We start from the raw sequence: 22,755 nt of genomic DNA, 5'->3' as shown, positions 1-22,755 counted from the left end.
ACCAGACTTCGAACACTCCCAATTTGAGACTGCACTTGGGAGAGAAGCTCTCTTACCCTCTGTAATGTCGGCTCTATTACGCTTAACGGGGGGGAATTCATGGACTAGAGCGTCCACAACCAATCGTGCATCGTCGCCCGCTAGAGATGCCCTGTGATGCCGCCCAGTTTTGAAATTCCCTCAAAACAGAGACTGTTTTCCCTCATTAAAAAAGGGAGATGCAGCGGTGAAATGCCTCGACATGCTTCTCTGACAGAAACGCTCTAAAAACCACTGAATTAAATCTGAGACCCAGCTAGATTATTTCCCGTGAAGGGGCCAGACAGCTCTTTGTCTGGTTTATCTTAAAACCTAGTCTCTCCAGAGGAGTCACCAGTGTATTTGTATCGACCAATGCTTGGTGTGGAGATGGTGTACACACGAGCAGGTCGTCTAGATAAGACAAGAGCCCCCTCTGCACATCTGGTAAAAATTCTCAGAGCTAGGGAGAGGCCAAAGGGGATTCTTGCATACCCCTATACTGTATTTTGATATGCAAAACTCAAATATTTCCTGTGCGCAGGAAAGATGTCTATTATTTTGACTAGACTCTAATATTTTGACACAATGTTTTGAGTGAAAGCATTTTGAATTTGGATTTGTTTGTTGAGGGCTCGTATATCCAGAATGGGACGGAGACCTCCCCCTCTCTTGGGAATCACAAAATAACTGGTGTAAAAGCCCTGTTGCGTTTCTTCCATTGGAATTATTCTTATCATTCATTTTATCAGTAAAGAGCATATTTCTTCCTCCAGAACCCGAGCTGACTCGCCCTGGGCCGCTGACATTACCAGGCCTCGCTGTAACAGTCACCACGGACAGAGCTTTTAAAATGATGGGGGTATCCAAAAAGCTATCTCTCTCCCACAACCGCCAAGCCCATGCTGCATCCGCAACTCTGCTTGGCTCCGGGAAATGTACTCTGGTTAAAATCTGCGATGACACATATCTCCTCCCAGAGAGCTGGGTTGGGAGATCTGAAGTCAAGTTGATGACCCATTTCCTCAAATAGCTTGGTTCGATAGGCTGTAAGGAGAGACGTCGCGTTCAAAGCGTGAACTGCCAGCGCAGAGGATTTGTAAATCTTCTGGAAAACAGAGGCTGCAAAGCGCTATGTTTTCCCTGGCAGCGAGGCTCCGGTTGAAGAGAGAGCTGCCCTGCGTCTTGGGGGCAAATTATTCTCCACATACGCTTTCACAGGGGGAGGATCTGCCATCCCTAAATTCTCCATTCCCTGTATGTTCAGTCTCCAGAAGCCCTTGATGGGAACATGATGTGAAAAAGTCAGGTATAAATTGTCTCGCTGGTGGGAGACATGACAGAAGCCTTTTCCCATCGTAGAGGTCTCTATCAGCCCCTTTCCCTACTGGTTGGGATGGCCAATTGATGGACAGCTTAGTCGCGACCCTGCAACAGACCTCCAGCAGATCTGTGTCCACCTCAGGGGTTGCCAGGTCTTCAAAACAAAAACCGCTCAATTGCTGCTCAAAACTAGCCCAACTGCATTTCAGAGGGGGATTCCCCTATTAAAATCCCTGGGTAAAAATAGATGATTTTTGGCGAGGTTCCCGCTTATAATGAGCATATTAGAGGGCTAAAGATTGCATTATTGGTGTTTCTTTAACCCGTGGCAACAGTGTTAAAGTAGCCCAATAACGCTGGAAAACTGCAGATTTGGCAACACTGGTCGGAGGGAAAATAGCATCCTCGTCATCATCATCCTCATCTTTGAAGATGGTTGACAGTACCTCGTAATCCGCACTTGTTATACTGTAATAAAGATCTCATTAAAAAAAGATTTACATTACAAGATATTACAATTTCATGACACTTTTTGGCCTTATAAACATCAGCAACTGCAGCATATTCTATATATATATATATATATATATATATATATATTCTTTTCGAGTTTGAGCTTTATAGCACTTCCTAAACATGGTTCTTTATGGAATCTTATATAAAAATAAAGGTTATATTTAGCACCAAATGTGTTCTGCTATATTGTTACAAAAAGGCAAATAACCCTTATTTGGTTTTCCAGGGGGACATGCACCAGTCTGTCAAGCTTGTAGTGACTACAGTCCACCAGCAGGTGACAGCCTTACTTTATTTTTAATAAAAGACTTTAATAAAAGACCGGTACATAACGTTTCTTCACATTATCACATTACTTTTTGTGCATTTACATTTTTTATTGACAACTTACACAAGCTAATGTGTTATTACACGGTACATGCATAATAATGAGCTAACAACAGTTTAACATAAACAGTTACCAAAATGAGCCGTCCAACAAACAAACTTATTGGTCACTGGCCAATGACTGAGCTGTCATTAAACGTGAAGCCGTCACATTTCTTTCTGGTTTTCAAGTCATTTTTAATTACAATACATAATTATTATTATTTTTTTTATTCTAATAATGTATAAATACTAAATATGTGACCTGACAGTGTTGGTTTTAGTCATTATCTCTAGCAGAGTTAAGGTTGAGAGGACATAAGACTGAGGGAACACATAACACTGGATAAAACATATCTATACATAACATTATAATCATGTGTTCTGATCATTTTTGGATAATTTCTTAAGATGTTTAAATGTGAATATTAAGATCCTGGTGAATGTAGATAATAAAGGTAAACAACTAATTGTTTTATTTGTTCATTTGACTGTTTTTAAAAGTTACCTTGTCACCGTAGCAGATGCACAGCAGACATGCTGTTCTGAGATGAGAAAAAATAGAGCATTTGTTGTTTTTGTTTTAATAACTGATTGATTTAATGTATTTGATAGTTAAAATGACTACAGATTTAGCTTTTCATCACCACCATCAGATTTGTCAACTGAACATTTGTGAACATTTTGAGTATTATATTTTAGATTTGTTGAGGAATTGTTGTTCACGTGAAACGTAATCTGTCTGCTAACATGACAATGTGTTTTGAAATGTTAAAAACATCTTGATTGCTGTTAAAGATGTAGTTGAAATTATATTACAATGTCCAAGGTACAAAGCACATTTTGATAAAAGAGAAAAGTTGGGAGGTTGCATCAAAGCTTTGTACACATATAATTTGTCTGAGTTTTATTTTTTAAATTTTGCACCCTTTTTATCCTAATTCTCAAGAATCAGTGTAAAATATGTGACCTTAATTAACTAAACGCATAACAAAAACACCAAGAACTTTTACTCCAACATCTATATGTCAAAACAAATTCCCAGATTAATGTGCAAAAACATAAATAGAGAAATAAAAATGATTCTCTTTCAGTTAGCCACAATTCCCTTGATTTTAGTCCAATTCTCACGTCAATAACAGCTCTGCAGGCTCCTCAGCCATCTGTCACAGTTTCCTTTTGGCATCCTGTGTCAAAACACACTCACGTGGCATCATCAAAGTCCCGTCTTCCGAACATGTTGAACAGGATCAAAGCTCACTCTCATGGGGCTATTTCTGGGATGTCACGCATCAGAGATCTCCTTAATGATCAGAAGAGAGAATATAGAGGCGCTCGTGTGCTGTCATTCCTCTTCGGAAGGTGTTTTTTCAGTTCACCAAATGGAGCTGTGACAAATAATGATTGTTTCCAAACATGTCTCCGTCTTCCATTGTTCCATTGTTCAGTCACCTAAACTCAAGCAGTTCTAATCAAACCCTCTGCAGATCTCTCCGAGGCACAACTAGTAATTGTATTCAAGTTCTGTTCAAAACCAAGAGAACATCTGAAGCACTCCATGTAAAAGTGTCTGTTTCATAAAAGACGTGCGTGGAAAAAAGATGACTTGCACTTGACATAGTTTCCAACATTGAACATTTACTTCAAGATTTGAACTACATTTACTTTACAAATGATATTCACAGTGGCTGTTATCATTCCTGCCCTGTTTATTATTAGAGATAAAAGAAAAGGATATGCAGGCATGCATGTTTAAATCCAGATCTTTGAACATTGTTACGTGATCCTGGTGATGCATTCAATTAGCCTTTGAATTTCCGAGGCTATAGAAAGATAAAGATAGTGTGACACGAATCATTATTAAGGTTTGCATAGAATTGTTTGTCAGAATATAGAGGGTGATTTCTGCTGCTCTAGCACATCATGATAAAAGGGCACTTCTTGCTCCGCTAAGGAGACAGCCTGTCAGTTTGTGGTCTCCTGCTGTAAGATCTATCTCACACAAACCCCAGAAGGAGCTAATTGAAACTCAGAATCGTCCGTTTGACGCCAAGACAGCCTGTTTTGTTCCTGATGCCAAAGAGCTGCACATTTAAAGGCATTGTTCAAAATAGAGAGGGAGGCAAGGCTACAGTCCAGACTGAGCATGGGGAGGTGAGACGCCATGAAATCGGTTTAGACTGAAGAGTCTTTAAACATTCACTTCAAATACAAAGAAACTGTAGTGAAATCACAGTGACTGCTCCATGACACAGCGACGGTGGCATTTTCCTGTAGACTGTGACAGTGAAGAATGAGGAATGTCACCCGATGAATCCAACCAAGTATGATAAAATAGAGGACATGGCCATGATGACCCACCTCAACGAGCCCTCGGTGCGGTTTAACCTCAAAGATTGTTAGGCGGCATGGATGATTTATGTAAGCAACGCCTCAGTTCTGAAAAATGGTCAGACTGGATCACTTATTATCATTTGTATAAATCATGGCTCGTCTCTGCAGACCCACTCTTCTGTGTTACTGTGAATCCTTACAAGTGGCTGCCGGTGTATAACTCAGGTGGTGGTGGCTTAAAGGGGGCAAAAAGTGCATGGAGACTGTGCATGAAAATGCATGTCAGAATATGCTTACAGGTGGATCTAATTCAGAGCAACATTAGGGACACATTTTTAATCAAGGAAAAGCTCTATAAGCTGCTTTTTTTAAATGAAAGATAGTTTTACATTGTCATGAAAACTCCCATTAAAAATAAATTAAGTTGTCTGCACAACAAATTTAAATTGAATTGACCCTGTGATTAATTAAAAAGCCTCTGAATAGCCATTATGTTCATGTGCTCAACAAGTGGTTACGATGCTTAATTTGTAAGATTTGAATCTTTAATTTAAATGTTGCATAAGGAAAATGGAGCCAAACAGTTCTAACATTTTTAACATTGACATTCGACAAAGACAACACTTTACTTCCTAATGCATTCTACACAAGAAATGCAAGAGATTCCCATTATTTCTCCCGTTTTGTTTGTAGTCTGTCTTGATTACGTAAGTCATGATCAACGGCCTTGTCTGTGCTATAACTCTACACTCTCAGTTGATAGATGATGAGCTGTGAAGCTCCAGCTGTGTAACCGTGTAACTGTGTCACTTCCAGCGGAGAAGCCGGTGCAGGAAAGACTGTGAACACCAAACGTGTCATTCAGACTATCGCAGTGTCTGGAGACAAGAACAAAGACGCCGTGCAAAGAAAAATGCAGGGGAGGAAAAGATCATACTGTACGAGCAGCAGGCTTGATTTTTAAAATCGATCATTTTTTACTGAAATCTTTCCACACAGGGGACGCTGGAATATCAAATCATTTCAAAACTGTGAGGAACGGCAACTCCTCACACTTCGTGAGTTCAGCACTTGTGTTGTTTTACTTATAAGAAGCTAATTAGCATTTGTTTATCTTAAGTTGCAAAAAAGTCTGACGGGGTAAATTCATTCAAATCCACTTTGGAACAACTGGAAAACTCTGCTCTGCTGATATTGAAACATGTGAGCATTTTTGAACATCAGCAAAATGATAACCACTTGCCATATGGTAACTATGATTTTGTCCTTCTTAGATTAGCTGGAGATGTCCAGGGTGACGTTTCAGATGGAGGATGAGAGATGGAGGATGATATCTTCTATCAGGTTACCAGAGGCCATGAGCCATGTAATGAGAAAACAGATTTTAAGGTAGATTTCCATTTCATGCTGACTTTAAAGAAGAGGCTACAATTGAAACCATTGTTCGCTTATATACTGTACAAATATGGCATGTGAAGATTCATAGCGGCAGGCTGATGTCAAAATGCAAGAATTAATAGTTTGTTTATTTCAAGTAACATTTTTTTTTCATGTTTAACTATAATAAAAATATATATAGTGCAATATTACAATATGAATATTGCATTGTTTAACATTTTATTATCAATAATAATAATAATAAGAAAAAACATTGATAAATAATCACAAAATGCAGCCCTGCTCAGCAAACCTGGAGCTTAAAAAAACCATAACTGGAATTCTTATCATAAAAATCACAATTAGATATTTTTTTTTAAAATTGTGCAGTCAGTCAGCCGTTGACATCCTGGGCTTCACCACTGAGGAGAAAGGCAGCATCTATAAAATGACAGGTGCAGTGATGCATTATGGGAACATGACGTTTAGACAGAAGCAGCGTGAAGAACATGCTGAACCTGGCGGCACTGAAGGTAATCTAACATATCTAGGCATCATTTTTTTTTTTTTATCTATGATAATTTTTGCATTCTTAATCTGCCAGACTAAAAAATTTTAATGCTCATTTATCATTTAGCTGACTAAAACCATTAGTTCATAATGGTTTATATAAATGTAAAAGCTGTAATTATTTACTTACCCTGGTTTATTCCAAACCCTCTGTTACTTTTCTTTTCTCTGTGAAACACAAAAGATGATATTTAACAGAATGTTCATGGTGCTCTTCAATGAAAATAAAAGTGGACAGATGTTGTCAAGCTGCAAAAATGACTAGAAAATATAATAAAAGTATCCCAGATATATGTTCAATACTCTTCTAGTATACAGCTTCAGAAACCACATGATTCTATAGCAACAGATCTTTTCTTTCGTATTGTGATGCACATCTGGGTGAAACAGCATTTGACATTAAACAAATTTAATTTTGATTAAATTATGTGTCCAGAATTTGATGAACGGTACAAAGAACACACAAAAAAATTCAATTACTGTACATGTAATGAGAAAACAGATTTTAAGGTAGATTTCCATTTCATGCTGACTTTAAAGAAGCCATTGTTCACTTATACACTATACAAATATGGCATGTGCAGATTCATAGCGGCAGGCTGATGTCAATGATGCAAGACATAATAGTTAGCTATTCCCAGTTCTGTACCTACAAAATCCACCAAGCCTTTGATGTCTTTCATTAAAAAGGTGACACATTTCTCTGTGAAGTATGTAAGTATATTTCTGTTGCAGTGACTGATAAAGTCACCAATGGGACTGGACTCTGCCGACTTGTTGAAAGCACTTTGTTATCCCAGAGTGAAAGTTGGGTCAGTAAGAGGCAAGACGTTCCACTGGTATGTGCTTCATATTCTAGCAACTCTGCTTCAGTGCATGTTTACATGATCTAGTCAACACTGTACTATATCTAGTAAGGTCATGGATTCAGTGTTGGCCTTAGCGAAGTCCGTCTCCGAGAAGATGTTCTCGTGGATGGTTGTCCGAATCAACCAGACGCCTGAAACCAAGCAGCTTCAAGCTTTCTTCATTGGAGTATACTTGACATTGCAGGATTTGAAATCTTTGTTTTGAGCCACACGTATTTGATAATTAATGTGTCTGGCTGTCGCAGCTGTGGGAAGCTCTGATTCTGAAAATTAAATAAGAAGGTTATTTGTTAACAGCTCAAGTGGATGGCAAAATGATTCATAGTTAGATTGTGCTGAATTATTTTAATAGACTTGAGCAGCTGTGCATCAACAGTTCTTCAACCATCACATGTTTTTGCTCGAACAAGAAGAGTACAAGAAGGAGGGAATAGACTGGGAGTTCATGGAAAATCTGTTGAGGTTGGCTATTTTTAACCAAAATGGTTAAATAAACATCAACAAAATGCAATTTAATTGTTTCAAATATAATATTTAGGATTAAAATTGTTAGTTTATTTGCTTTACAAGACTTACAGTGTAAAAGTTTACATTTTTAAAAAATGTGTTCAATCAAAACACTTGTTGTAAACATGTATGATTAGTTTTTTTTTTTCCTGCTGAACACAAAAGAGGACATTTTGAACAATGTTGGTAACAGTTGACATAGCCATTGACTTCCACAGTATTTTCCCATACTATGGAAACCAATGGCTTACGTCAACTTTGTTTTCTTTCATTTTTACATTTGCAAATCACTAGAAATCTGTTTCTTTGTGTTGCTGCATTCATGCTGAGAGAGGCCAGTGTAAAGTTCACACTGGGTAAAAAAAAGAGAAGTATGCATAATTATAATAATAATAATTTGAATGTGTACTTGTAGTTAAAATATTAAAATTCAGTTTTAAAAGAGATGTGCATGTTATTTAAAAGAAAAGGAAAGCCAAGTGTACTTAAAGAGAGCACACATTCATAACTGTTTTTCTTAACACACTTGTAAAAAGTCTTGAAATTGAGTTTGTGATTTGGAAATCTGATTTTACGGAGCCCCGCACATGGCATGCAAGAAAAAATAAATAAATTGTGCGCACGATTTACTAATTAGTTCCCTCACTGTACTAAACGTTACACGTTTTAACAAATCGAGGGAACGAATTAGTAAATCGTGTGCACAATTTATAAATCGAGGGAACGCAATAGTAATTGTGCGCACGTTTTAGTACATTGAGGGAATGAATTAGTAAATCGTGTGCACAATTTAGCACACTTTTTTTTCCTGCATGTCATGTGCGGGTCTCTATGATTTTAATGGTCAAAAAAGATAATTTATATATAAAAGCACAGTGTTTTATCTTCTCAAGATTCCATTAGGTCGAAACATTGCACTTCTTGAAAGTAGTGCATGCTTTCAGTAGACTTTTCACTTCTTCATTAATTTATAAATAGCATGTACCAAATATGATTTCGCCAGTGTACAATTATGAATGGTTTTGTCTGCCAGACAATGAGAATATTTTCCATCTTTGAAGAGGAGTGTATGTTCCCAAAGGCAGCTGACGCCTCCTTCCAGAACAAGCTGCATGACCAGCATCTGGGCGAGAACAATGCTTTCCAAAAGCCCAAGCCAACCAAAGGCAAGGCTGATTCTCACTTCCACTTAGTGCACTATGCTGGCACCATCGACTAAAACATCTCCGGCTGGCTGGACAAAAACAAGAACCCATTAAATGAGTCTGTTGTTCAGTTGTACCAGAAGTCATCAGTCAAGCTGCTGGCTCACCTGTATGCTTCCTATGCCTCTGCTGAAGCAGATAAATCATTCTGAAACATTAGAAGTAAAACTTAAATGATTTAACCATTAATCTATCACTTTTTGTTCAGAAGAGGCCAATAACGATGGAGCAGGAGACAAAAAAGCAGCCAAGAAGAAAGGAGGCTCTTTCCGTACGGTCTCAGCTGTTTTCAGAGTATGAGCACCGAGAGGTTTATTCTTCATTTTTGCTTGTAAGTGTTTGAAATGACATGGATTGTTAAAATTTTTCACAGGAAAACCTGGGCTAGCTAATGACCAACTTGGGAAGCACACATCCTCACTTTGTACGCTGCTTGATCCCCAGTGAGGTGAAAACACCAGGTACATGAATGAGATTGAATTCAGCGTGGTATTTGACTGAAATGTTCAAAAATAATATTATATGACATGATTTGTTAGTCACCGTCAGGGATAATGACCAACCATCTGGTTATCCACCAGTTACACTCTAATGGCGTACTGGAAGGCATCTGTAGAAAAGGTTTTCCAAGTAAGATCCTTTATGCTGACTTCAAGCAGAGGTAATTTAATGAGAATAATCAGCACATTTTCGTAAATATTATTATTACCACATGGCTCTGTGGAATATATTCTGTAGTCAAATATACATTTGCATAATGACTATTAACTAAACATTGTCACAGCCTACTGATTTTCCATATAGCTCTCTCATACCACACAACTCCATAATCTCTTTCTTCTCTCATAATACGAATTTCAAATTCAGGTCAATATTTAATGTCCATTTATTTGGTATTTAATGTTGCAATAAATCGGAAGGTTCAACACTCATGCATTGTCCAATAATGACCAGCTTACTGTGCACTTTCCCATATGTATCTAAAGATGTATGACATCTATAATCTCATGGTCATGAGTACAGAATCCTTAATGCCAGTGCGATCCCTGAAGGACAGTTCATCGATGGAAAGAAGTCTTCTGAGAAGCTCTTGAGATCAGTTGATATTGATCACACACAGTATAAGTTTGGCCACACAAAGGTGTAAGTGATTATTCTTCTTAACTCCTTTTCTATGATGTGTCTAATATTTTACCTTTTTAATAAACATGCATTTGTTGGAGCATGGCCTAATGATTACTAAACATTGAGCTGTGGGTGTCACAAGTTAATAATTATTTCCTATCCTTTTTCTTGATATCGATTTGGGAAAAAGTCACAAAAAGCCAATCTAATGCAAAACTATTGCCAATTTAAAGACTCTCTCATTTGACTGCACTCATAGGGCAGAGAGAATCTCATAGATGCTGAGGAGAGGTGTGGAGGGCTGATAAAAAGCAGTCTCCAGCTATAGAGGCCGAGCTAAAAGAGCCGGCTGAAAGAGTGGATGATGAAGGAGAAATCAATTCAGAGCTGACGGCAAAGAAAAGGAAACTAGAGGATGAATGCTATGAGCAAGACATTGATGATCTGGAGGAAGGAAAAGCATGCAACTGAGAATAAGGTTTGAATATCCCAATGTATACATACATGCACAACTTAAACAATGGTTTTTCACAGGTTAAAATCCTTACAGAGGAAATATATAGCCAAGATGCAAATCTTGCAACGCTAATGAAAGAAAAGAAAGCCTTCTGAGAAGCACACCAGCAAGTTACTGATGATCTCCAGGCTGAGTAGGACAAAGTCAATACTCTGACCAAAGCCAAAACCAAGCTTGAACAACAAGTGGATGACGTGAGTATGGAAACCACAAAAATGCTAAATATATGAAGCTCATTTGAGAGTTATATTCTAATACTCTTCAAAATGGGTTTGAGGGTTCTCTTGAGCAAGAGAAGAACACATGAATGGACATTGAGAGGGCCAAGAGGAAGCTGGAAGGGGATGTGAAAATATCACAAGAGTCCATCATGGACCTAGAGAATGACGAGTAACAACTGGAAGAGAAAAAGTGTTTTTTCTGATAAGCATTGAAAAACATGTACTATTAACAAAAGTGTATTTACCATTTCTAAATTCCTTCTTCCAGGAAAGACTTTGAGATCAGCCAATTGTTAAGCAAAATTGAGGATGAGAAATCAATGGGTTCCCAGCTTCATAAGCAAATAAAAGAGCTCCATGTAAGCTGTTGCTCTGTTTGTTCTTCAAGAAGTGCCCGCTGATGAACAAGAAACAAGAGATTGAAATTCAGGAGCTGTGGCGTGATCTGGAAGAGGCTGCAACCCTATGCGAGAAACATACCGACAGCATGGCAGAGCTTGGAGAACAACTCGACAATCTCCAGGGAATCAAGTAGAAACTGGAGAAAGTGAAGAGCGAATGCGAAATAGAGATTGACGATCTAGCGGGCAACTTGATGGTTAAAGCAAAAGCCAAGGTTTTTAGATACCGCTCTGCCGATCCTGACACCTAACAGGGAAATGGCATTGTCTAAAACAGTCTATCTGTAAATCACAGGTTAAACTGGAGAAAATGTGCCATATTCTTGAAGACAAACTGTCTATAGTGAATGGCAAGAATTAGGAGAACATGCGTCAAATTAAGGACCTCAGCTCCCAGAAAGCACATCTTCCAAGTGAAAATGGTAGGCAGTGATTTCACTGATACCAGTGAATTTTATGTGACATTTGTTGCAGTGTCTGACTTTGTTTTTTCAACAGGCGAGTATTTTAGACAAATTGAGGAGAAGGATAGTCTGATTTCACAGTTGGTTGGGCCAGACAGGGCTTTACTCAACAAATCGATTAATTGAAGAGACAGCTTCAGGAGGAGTCAAAGGTAATGAAATGCTCAAGATAATATGGCATCAGAGCTAGCAAAGCAACATGTGCTTTTGAACTCTGATAATCTGTCCTTGTTGGCTTAGAATGCTGTAGCCCATGGCTTACAATCAGCACGTGTGATTATTTAATATGAGTCTTGTTCCATGAATAACTAAGGCACCATGAACTAATAAATGAATGAATGAATGAATGAAGGATGGATGGATTTATATAGTGCTTTATTGTGTACCAGTGGAGGGAATTTGGTTATGGGTAATATGGATACTATGGGAATACTGTACCATACTTGGGTTAAACACATGTTGTTCATGTTGGCACTTGTCTGAAAAATGACAAACTAAATTATATGTATACATTCATATTTGTAACAAACACTTTTTTACATATTTGATTTAAAATATAATTGTATTATACTTGTTCTTGCTATGTGACTGTTCGGAGTCTGTTCCCCTTGGAGGACAATAACGTTAAAGAAAGACAATTCATGCATTTTCAATAGTTTACAAGTCTGTTCAAAACCACATTAAACCTACTTGAGTGCAAAGAGTATGTTCCTAACAATTTGGCAGTATGGTTTAAACTAGATTGGAAAAAACTAAATCCTTTTTTTTATTATTGTGCACATTATACCTCATTGTCCCATTAATCTTTGCAGGAAAATGATTGCTCAGCGCCTCCAAGAAGGAGAGGAGTAAATAAAAACAGCAAATGCAAAGTGTGCATCACTGGAGAAAGCCAGAGTGAGATGGAGGACCTTATGATAGATTTGGAAAAGACAAATAGCTCAGCAGTGAATTTAGACAAGAATCAGAGGGATTTTAATAAGGTAAATAAAACAGGTTTCATGGGATCATTAATTAATATTGTTTACCTGAAAATCTTTACCTGTTACTTACCTGCAACGGACCAACACAATTGAATTTTCCCACCTTCTGAAATCAAATGAGATTCTTGGGAAATTCACATACACAAAGGAAATCTCAGATCATTGTGACCTGATAGGTAAGACTGGAAAAAGCATCCATGAACTGGAGAAGGCCAGTAAGCAAATGGAGACAGAGAAATATGAGATACAATGTGCACTAGAGGAGACAGAGCTAAATATATATCTAATAAGTTTGTAGACTACATACAGGTGAGGTTAATGCTGCAAAAATGAATTTATGATATGTTTAAGGCATCCCTGGAACATAAGGAAACTAAGATCATTACGGGAAGTCATGGCCTAGTGGTTAGAGAGTATGTTCGAGTCACGGGCCGACAATACCATGACTGATGTGCCCTTGAGCAAGGCACCAAACCCCCAACTGCTTCCCAGGCGCCGCAGCATGAATGGCTGCCCACTGCTCTGGGTGTGTGTTCACAGTGTGTGTGTGTGTGTGTTCACTGCTGTGTGTGTGCACTTTGGATGGGTTAAAAGCAGAGCATGAATTCTGAGTATGGGTCACCATACTTGGCTGAATGTCACGTCATCATCCATGTACAACTAGAGCTCCACCATCTTAAAGGGTTAGTTCACCCAAAAAATTAAATTTGCCCATAAATTGCTCTCTCTCAAGTCATCCTAGTTATATATGACTTTCTTCTTTTAAAAACTGTCTTTGATATTTCAAGATATATAATGGCACTCAGTGGTTGTTGCAGTGCTTCAGTCCATCCATAAAAAAAGTGTCTCACATGGCTCCGGGGGATGAACAAAATCCTCCTGTAGCTAATCGTTTTTTTTTTTTTTTTTTTGTAAGAAAAATAACCATATTTAAATCTTAATAATCACTTGAATCTAGCTTGCACTCGCTGTTGTACATGGAAGCAGTTCTGAGCAGATGACGTATGAGGTCAGCTTTGTGCATGCACCGCTTAGAAGTGACGATTGCAGAAGCACAGGGGAGAGATCAAAACAAAGCAATGGTCACTAATTAGAAGTACAAAACAAGGAATTGTAAAGAAGAATGCCGGAAGATTTTGATGTGATCCTAGAGGAGACTTTACTAAAGTAAGGAACCTTTGCTTACTCTGCTCCTGTTAACAAACATTGGTATTCACGAGAATCACCTCCGACCTCATACATCATCCATCCGGAGCTGCTTCTGTGTACAACTGTTGGCTCAAGCTACATTACAGTGATTATTACGTTTTGAATATGGATATTTTTCTTACAAAATTGCATTGAGTCGCTACACGACTTTGTTCAAAACCTTCAAGGACAACTTAAGATGACTTGACATCATTTGATAGTGACTGGCGTTTGGGCCATGGCTTAGAAGTTAGTGGATGAAGTTTTGAGATGAAGTTCATGTAGATTGTCCTGGTACCATAACTGATGTAAGTAGTCATCTACTTATTCTAACTGCTATACTTCTAATATATGGATAGATCTAATAGATGAAGAGGTGCTTTTATTTTTCAACTACAATTGTTCACCCATAGTATCAGACACAGCTTTATATAAATCATTTTCCATTCTCAATTATGATAAAGCTTTGTTCTTAGGTCTGTTGGGCCAGATTCTTAACAAAACCAAACTGCTCCAGATTGTGTATTAATCAGGCCAGAACACCTCGGTCTTGGACCGGTTGATTGGGTGCAGCTCCAAATATATTGTGTTATATGTGTGTACACTAACCCAACTAAGTGAGAAAGTGCGCCAGGTTCCAAAAAAAAAAAAAAAAAAAAACAACTTCAAAAGAATCGGGTGTGAAAATGTTCCATTCTAATATTCTTCACTAATTTCTGTTCTTACCTCCCTCGAAGGCTGCAATGATGTCAGAAGAGCACAAGAAAGAGCAGAACACCAGTGCACACCTGGAGTGTAGGAGGAAGAGCCTGGAGGCCACAGTCAAGACCTGCAGAATCGTTTGGATGAAGCAGAAAGCTTAGCCCTGAAGGGTGGGAAGAAACAACTCCTGACACTGGAATCCAGGGTTCGTAGGTGTTTTGTTAAAACAAACACATGGATCATATAAATGTTTTCTGTACTACATTGTTACTTATTGTCCAGGATGAGCTGGATGCTGAACAAAAGCATAGAGCTGATGCTATCAAAGGCGCTGATGCTATCAAAGAAGCGAGGTATGCAGTAGACATCTGAACTGCTAGTTGCTCAGTAGATAAATAAGTGACAATATTGTTTTTATGTAGTCTGAGGAGGACAAGAAGACAGTTAATCTTGAGTACCTATAGAGTAGTACTGCATCCTTCATAACTCCAAAAAGTCTTTAGTTTTATTATATTCTTAAGAGAAAGATAGTCTGTACAGATTTTTCCCGGAAAAACACGACCGGCTGGAGGTGTGACGTGTGGGCGGAGCTAAAGAATCACGAGCGCCAGTAAGCTTTTGAGTTGAGAGCGTTTGGAAGCTGTGACATTACCGTGACGGGAAAACCCATCATCCAAAACAAACCATGGCTTACAGTCAGATTCAGCCATTTATTTATGATCCAGAATCAGATCCCGAGGCTGAAACTGAACGAGAGCAGCAGCAGCAACGACTACAGCAGGACGGCTCTATGTGGTATGTACAGAAACTGTATATATTTGCTTAGCGGTTTTGGAAAATGACTAATGGGCCTTTCACACAGGACGCGGTATGCGCGGCGCTTGCCGCTGGGTTCAGCGTTGCCATTCAGATACAACGCGATTTGCGCTGCCCTGCGCTATGGCATAGGAGGAGTTTTAAAAAACTTTTAGCAGGGGAGCTTTTTCAAAGTCTGTTGTTGTTCCTCCTTTCGGTCAGCAGCAAACATGTATCTGTCCTGTTGTAAGAAGCGAGCGATAGCGCTAGTCCTGCTGATGAGAATTAAGAGAGAAGCAAGGAAGAAGAGGCTGTGGGTACGACCTCAAACTTGTATCGTACAGCTCAGGAAATTCTTACACACACAGTACTAGCCGTTCATCCATTTTGATTTCCGTGCTTATTTGGATCCGGGATCCCCCGTTTCTATTATTCGCGCTGGTAATTGTCACAGAGCGCAGGGGCAAAAGTTGAACTATTTTGAACTTTGACCCGCGGCGTGCGCGCAAGCACGCAAATGATGCGCACCGCTGCGCTTGCGCTTTTGTCGACGCAGCAACAAAACTTCCTTGCGTGGCGCAAGCCATTGAGATGAATGGGTTTTTATAGCGCAGCGCATACCGCGTCCTGTGTGAAAGGCCCATAAGTTCCACTTTATGTGGTCTTTTTTAAGCTGTAACGTTACATGTGTAAAGTGCAGTTTGATGACAACATCGCATGTTGTTTACTTGATGTGCTTATGCGCCGATAGCTAAGTTAACAACACAGAGATATTTGAAGCAGTTTTACTCACCGCCTGCGGTTCCAACACACGATTGTGACCCTTTTTCGTTGGGACTGCATTATCCTTAAGAAATAAACGATATGAAAATCCAGCGTCAAACTGGGCCTTGTTTGTAAAACAAGCATCTTCGAAATGCAGGGAACAAACACAAACACTTGCACAACTCCGTTGATGCTCTGTAAAAATAAACTTCATCCACTGGTCCCTTAATGCTGTTTTTTTTTTTTGGTAATCTGTGCAGGGTTGTCTTGCCCTGGCAACCAAAAACACACTTCTTTTGTGACTTTTCGCGACGCTCTCGCTCTGATCAGTGAATGAATGTCTGTGCTCAGCCTCTCACTGCTCTGCTATACAGGAGCGCGCGCTCTTCCGGCAGACGTGCCCTTAGGACCCATATTAGGAAATTCCGCTCCATCTAACGTCACACAGAGCCATACTCGAAAAAAACTTTCCGAAACTTGTGACAAACCAGAAGAGCTTTTTTTGGAACAAAAATACTCCTTCAAACGTACAACTTAATTTTTGAAACTTTGTCCATGTTTAGCATGGGAATCCAACTCTTTAACAGTGTAAAAAACTCAGTATGCATGAAATAGCATTTCAACCCCCCTTTAACAGACTTCAGGATCTAGTAAATAATCCTCAGATAAACATCAAGCCTACAGGAGACAAGCAGGTGTAAATCAAAATACACCCATCTGACTTTATAAACGCTCAAATCTGTAAAACTCAGTGAGTAGATGCATGTAATATGTGCTTTAATAGGAGGAACAAGCCAATGTCCGTCTAACGCAGTGGAGGAAGGCCCAGCATGAGCTTGAACAGGCCGAGGAGAGAGCAGACATGGCTGAGTCTCAGGTCAACAAGATGAGGAACCGGGATCTAGGAGTAAAGGTCTGTTTGGATCTCTTGAGCTGTTTGGTGAGTCCCCACCAGTTGCTTTTCATGATATGCACTGCACTGTGGGATGGAAAGCTGTGGGAGATTAAGAAGAATAAAATATTTTTCCTATTTGTAAACAGGGGCAAGAAAACCGAATGGAGTAAAGGATTCATAGTCCACGTGTCTTCACTTAAAAGTAGTAATGAAAGCAGCATGTCTGGAAAAGTTCTAGTAGTGACATATTTTCTAAGTATACAGGCTAAACCATTTAATGCTAACATTGCAGGAGGTGAAAGCAGAAACAGTTTGATATGTCATGTGACTATTGATGTTAACGTCATATAGGATTGTATTTTAAATAAAAATTCTAAATTCTAAGTAGAGCTGTGTGAAATAGAGTCATGTGTAGAGATCCTAGTCACTTCTCACTCACTCTTGAAAGGCAAACTGACAGCAATTTAGAAGGTTTTTTTTTCTCCATAAGCATGTCTAGAAATAATTTAAAATCAAAAAAATATATAAGACTTAATAAAAACTTTAATTAAACTGCTTATTCCACTGATGCACTGCAAATCACAGTCAGGTAATTGTAATTGAACCGATCTGAAATATTTGTAGTATAGATCTATTGACTATTTAAGTGTCAGATACCATATGTTCATCGCAAAACTATCGGTCATATTTATAAAGGTGGTTTGTTTGAAAATGGAGTGATATTGACGGTATTGTGGTTTGTGGGAGTGGGCGTTCACTTCTGAGTTCTTTTGGCACTTTTCCTGTTTCCATAGCAACAGCGACCTCTCTGATTGGCAGGTCTCTTAGGATTGTGGGCAGTGTAGTTTTTCACAGAAACTTTTTCTTTTCCAAAGCACACTTACTGTATGTGTGTAACTTGCTTAGCAAAGGCATTCATCGATCATCTCTAAAGAGAAAATAAATGGGGTTTTACTCCCATTTTGCTCTTGGACAGCAGGGCTGATAAATACTAAAATAACTAGATTTGGTCATGATTTAATCAAGTTCAAAGTGTATGTTTTATTCAACTTGTTAGTATATTAGAAAACAAAATAACACAATCTAATGCTTTTGCTCAGTCATTTCAGCCCACTTTAAATATTTTATATTTTCAAGTTATTTTATATTTTAAACTGACAGTGACAAACTTGTCTCCAGAACACTGTTTGCATGATGTTTCTAATTTGATCAATGTGATTATTTAAAATGCATTACATATTTAAAATCCATACTTACTGTACACAATGACTTACACATTATTCAAGCAACTGAAACACATGACAAACAATCATAATTGTCATCAGTTATCACCACGTCTCATTTCCTTGCCCTGTTTTTTTTTTTTTTGTAACAATTCAATTAATAATTAAAAGCAGTAATAAAATGAAAATCAGAACCACATTTACAGTGTTTTAATGGTTACTTTGCAGAGTGTCATCAGACATAAACAAATTTGCACGATCATTCGCAAACATACAAAGAAAGTATTCATTATTATGCAACCCAGATTTTTTTTCAGTTCTTGCACATATCAAACAGATTACACAGAGGTAAAAATGCTGAGCAGACACATTTTATATTTTCACAGAGAGGAAAACATAGTATTTTTCAGTCAGCCACTTTGGATCTGGACCTCTATAGGGACTATGCTTGAGACTTGGGGAAATGGCTATATTTATTATGACATTTGATGGTTCTGCCACACATATTTTATTCAGGCTTTTTACAAAAAAAAGAAAAGAACATTTGTCATTTGTCATTGTTAACATCTGCTGATGTGTTTCTTGTAGCCCTTTTCTCTATGGGATACCTTAGAAATGAAATTAAATAATTATTATTATTAATTAACTAATATAATATATAAAAAGAAAAAAATTAAAAAGAAAATAAATGAATATATATATATATATATATATATATATATATATATATATATATATATATATATATATATATATATATATATATATATATATATATTACTGTTCATTAGTGAAATAATGTGTTATTTTGATTAACTTTTTACCAAAAATGTAGGAAAAAAATACTGCACATAAAACCTCATGAATGTTGAATTCTAGCTTTCCATTAAAACAATTTAAGTTGATGTTATCTTTATATATCCCAAATGTTGCCTTTGTATGCGTCCCAACTTTTTGAAGTGTGATCTATATCAGTAAAGTGAAGCAATTTGTCTGCAGCTTTCTTCTTGTGTATCTTGTCTGATAGGACTATTAATTTAAGACGTCATATGGGTTAGATAAGGTGAAACATACTTCTGTTTGTATCTGCATGAAATGAGAACAGCACATTTATAGACTGCTGCTTCTCAGATTAGACACCAACTTGTTCTGGTTTTCTTATGAATCAAGGATAATGAATTATTCATGATATTTTGCAAATGCATAAGTATTCATGAATGAATGGGAAGAAGATCCCAGGTATATCAGAGGGTAAAGAGAAAAGCAGGGTCTAGATAGTCTTAGAGAGTCAGACTTTTCAAGGCAAGTTTATTTATAGAGCACACTTCATGGTAATTCAAAGTGCTTTAAAAGGAAGTAAAATAATCATGGAAACATAATCACAACAATAAAACAAGACAAAAAATAACATCCAGAATTCCTTAACGACACAATAATTGACTAATTATTGTAGAAATTTGTGGAGAATATAGACTCTGGGGTCATGAATTCCAGTTGTCCAAAAGTAATAATGAACATAATAAATGTAACATTGAACAAAAAGCAAAATATAGAGTTCTTTTCAAAGTTTGCTTGCTAAAACTCAATGTCTTTCAAAAACCCATGCCACAAACATTCAGATTTATGTAGAACAGCACAGATGGTCTGCTAGCTGTCCGTTGGGCATTGTATGAGGTAGAAACTTAGGAAAGATAAGCTTGGAAACTTCTACTTTATATATCTTGCCATATCTACTTGAACAACTTTAGTCAGCTGAAACAGAAGCAAATATAAGTTCATGTGCAGTTGTGTTTGAAAAGCAATATATCACACCCAGAATGATTCAAATTCCATTAAATATTCTAGAGCTTCATAATGTATCACTCATATTAATAATCAAGACTGCATCTAGCTAGAGAACGTGGTGAATTACACCCACGTGGAATCATTTACCGCCTCACATACAGCACAGCCAGCAGTTCCCAGCTCCACAACACGTTCACTTAAAGGCTCACTTTTCTCCAGAGTCCAGATAATATGTAAATGTTCAATATTATGAGAGCAAGCTATCGGTGTGAAGAAAAAGATCAAATGAATAAAATATTGTTTTCAAAATGAGAGATAACTGCATTTGTATTATCACCTTCATCTTCACATTCATGATCCCTGATCTTGTAGATGCTGACTGTATATATATATATATATAGATTTTTTTTTTTTTTTTTTTTTGATAAATGTCTGATTAAATACATGTATAAAATAATTTTAAATAAAAATACATACGTGAACAAGATTATATGCATTACCATGTTAGTTAATTCTAGTTGGGTCAGCATTGTCAACTCAACCAGAGCTCCCTGGCTCAAATTTATGAATATATATTTTAATATTTTCATCTGAAGAAAGATAAGCATGCACAGTGATGAAAGCCAAAATATTAAAAGTCAGGGATATTTACCGAGTAACCCACTATTTTGTAAAGTGGGGTCAAAATGTTGTTTTACATTTGGAGCCAAATTAGAGGGGTGTAAAAAGAGTTTTGGAAAGCTTGCAGCAGCATTTTATTTTTACACAGCTGGTGAATCTGCTGGTAAAATCTTTTAACTTTAGCTATCTCTGTTTCATTATTTTCCAACAGTTACGGGATAGGGTTAGTACAGTACTAGCCCTGAAATGGCAAAAATAGCTTCTTGTTTTTCTCAAATTTGCATGCTTGTGACTCACGTTCTTAACTTTTCTGTTGGTATCTTCATTTCAAAGTGCCTGATTAAACAAAAAATGTAATGTACTGAACAATAGTAACCAATCAGCTTTTCATTGACTCACTTGACACGCACACAATTGTAGCAAATTACCCAAGTGCAGAAGGCTGCCCACACAAAGAACTCTAAAGGGATGATTGACAGAGGATTGTTTGCTGTGTCTCCTTTTTGACACCGCTGTTTTACCCTCGCTGCACTGAAATGGAGCCCACAAGTACACAACAGTGCTTTCCAGCATCATCATCTTATCATGTCTAATTTAGTCACCTGGCATTAATCAGTGGGGCTGTTCTCACTTTTAATTATGATTGTGTTAATTAAAACTGTGGCCACGTTTTCTTCAGAGTACAATGTCATGGTAAGGTGATTCTGCAGCAGGGGCAGCTTTGACTAAGCTTTGTGGGGAGAAACGATACAGGAAGTCTATTGTTTCAGGCTAATTAATCGCATGACTTCTCATGACAGCCGTGTAGTCTCAGACTTGCCGCAACCATTTGTCAGTGCCAAGATTTACAGGATGTTGTTGCATCCACAGTAACACATTCAATATATTGTGACTGATAGAGAAGCTAACTGTTGCCATGTGAAGAACCAAAAATAAAGCAAAAACCAACAAATAAATGAATGCACATTCTTGACACATATATACATTAAAAAAAGACATGAAATATAAAATGCAAATATGTTCAACCATCTAATGGTGTTCACTGCAGTCGACAAAATAAGACATTTTAGCCATTGAGGTGTTACATTCAATCCATCACAGACTGTCTGTGGCTTCACATAATAATTATGTATCACGTGTCTCTTTATATGTCGTTACACCAAATTCCCATATTTTTTTTTAAGAGTATGTCCTGAGTTTGAAGAACTTTTTACCATCATACACCTCATATAAGGAACTGAAAATGGTTGTTTCACCAGTTAAATTCACGAACATATAGAGAGGTTAATATAATTGATTAAATCATTCATAAGGGTCACTTAAATGTCAAACAAAAATGAATGTATGTGCTCAAGGATGAGCAGTATTTCAGATGTATTTTTTTCCACACACAATATTTTGTATTTTCCTTTCAAATAAATATTTTATGCCCATCTAGTAGGTTTGCTCCTCCACTGATATCAACTGCCTGATGAAATTAATGTTCTGCATTTCTCTCTAGAGAGCACAATATACAGAGCAATTCTTTTGGAGCTAAATTGATTATTTAAAGCTGCAGTCCGTAAATTATGCCTCTTTGTCACCATCTCTGTTTGAAAGCCTGCAATTGTAGATGTTTGCAGAATAATCTTACTTGCTTGGGTTGTGCAGTGGTATTGTGCCCAATTCTGACCCCTGCCAGATTATTACACCCCCTCCCTGGTACCGGTCCAGAGTCATGGCACAAGATGACAGCCACAGTTGACCCTCCAGAGTCGAGTCAGGTTCCCGTTGATCCTCCAGAGTCGAGTCAGGTTCCCATTGATCCTCCAGAGTAGGGTCAGGTCACCGTTGACACTCCAGAGTCGGGTCAGGTCACCATTGACCTCATGAGTTAAGCACTACTGCAGTGTTCTTTATGGGCAAAGGCAAGTCACCATTGATCTTCCTGAATGTGGTTGTCTTCTGCTCCGCCCTGGTGGACTTCTGTCTCGACCGCACGGATG

This window comes from Carassius gibelio, chromosome B3, assembly GCF_023724105.1.
Source record: "Carassius gibelio isolate Cgi1373 ecotype wild population from Czech Republic chromosome B3, carGib1.2-hapl.c, whole genome shotgun sequence".
Lineage (NCBI taxonomy): Eukaryota > Metazoa > Chordata > Actinopteri > Cypriniformes > Cyprinidae > Carassius > Carassius gibelio.
Note: the sequence above shows the minus strand (reverse complement) of the source record.